Source organism: Elaeis guineensis, chromosome 16 (assembly GCF_000442705.2).
Source record: "Elaeis guineensis isolate ETL-2024a chromosome 16, EG11, whole genome shotgun sequence".
Classification (NCBI taxonomy): domain Eukaryota; kingdom Viridiplantae; phylum Streptophyta; class Magnoliopsida; order Arecales; family Arecaceae; genus Elaeis; species Elaeis guineensis.
In genome coordinates this window covers 5,849,022-5,850,357 of record NC_026008.2, presented here as the reverse complement: position 1 = coordinate 5,850,357, position 1,336 = coordinate 5,849,022, and the positions used below count along the sequence as shown (strand labels likewise).

The window sequence follows — 1,336 nt, the reverse complement described above, 5'->3', positions numbered from 1 at the left end:
AATAGAAGCTACCCAATATGAGATTAAGTCTAGCATTATTCAAATGGTGCCATCATTCTATGGACTTAGTAACGAGGACCCATACAAACACTTGAATGAATTTTTTGAAATTTGTTCCACAGTAAAAATCCAAAACTTTTCCGATGATGCCCTTAGGTTGAAACTGTTTCCTTTCTCACTTAAGGACAAAGCCAAGCATTGGTTAAACTCCTTAGACTCTATAACCATTTCAACTTGGGATCATCTTCAGAGAGAATTTCTCAAGAAATACTTTCCAATTGAAAAAACAAATCAAATTAAAAAAGCTATCACTAGTTTTTCCCAATTGGAGGGTGAACTTTTTCATGAGACATGGGAAAGGTTAAGGGACCTCATTCATAAATGTCCACACCATGCTGTCCCTAAATGGCAACTTTGTCAGTGTTTTTATGATGGTCTATCGGAGAAACACCGACAAATGGTTGATGCATCATGTGGTGGGACATTCATTTTAAAGAGTGAGGATGAAGCCTGGCAGCTCTTTGAAACACTTAGTGAGAATTCCCTACATCAGATGTCTGCCACCTCTAGAGAATAACCCATGCTTCAACAAAAAAGAAGTGGAATTTATCAGATTGGAAATGTCATAGATATCCACAGTAAGGTAGATGAACTGTCCCAAAAATTAGACCATCTTCTAAATACAGGACAATCTCCGATTCCACCTAACCCAATCCAAGAAGTTTGTGCATTGTGTGCAGGTCCGAACCATTTTGTTAGTGAATGCCCAGCCACACCTCAATTTTCTGAGTTTGTGCACGACAGGTTCAGCAAGCTCAAGTCCAACAAGCTCGCAGACCAGGAAACGATCTATATTCGAATACTTATAACCCCGACTGGAGAAACCATCCAAATTTTTTCTGGAGACCACAACTAGTGGTTGGCCCTGCCGCACTAAATTGCAAGAAGATAATAAACCTCTCTCACATTAAGTTAGAGGATTTAAAGAGTAAAGTGGGGAGTTGGTGAAAGAAAAGCTCTTGAAATTTCTTTAGTTAATACTTAGCCACTAATTGGGTCAAATTGATAATCCAATGAAGTATCTCTTTAATGGTCTGACCAGGTATCATCTACATTTTAGAATGCCTAACCTAACTTTTTATTCAAGATTGAGTCGGTACACAATGCTGATATATCTATTTTACTCGAGGACGAGCAAAATTCAAGTTAGGAGGTGTGATAAATACTTAATTTAAGTTATTTAAAGCAAAAAATTATATTTAATTTATTTTATTTATTAAAAATTTGATGCTTCTTTTTATGTTTTACAGGAAAGGTGATCGTCGATACAAAGAGT

At 36.6% G+C, this 1,336-nt stretch overlaps 1 non-coding gene across 1 annotated transcript; it reads right to left on the bottom strand.

The window, feature by feature from the left end:
- Positions 1 to 293: 293 nt before the first annotated feature.
- On the bottom strand, positions 294 to 399 carry LOC140854474 (small nucleolar RNA R71). Its single transcript, XR_012137691.1, has one exon. It is a non-coding gene; the product is annotated as a small nucleolar RNA R71 (small nucleolar RNA).
- Between the last annotated feature and the right edge of the window lie 937 nt (positions 400 to 1,336).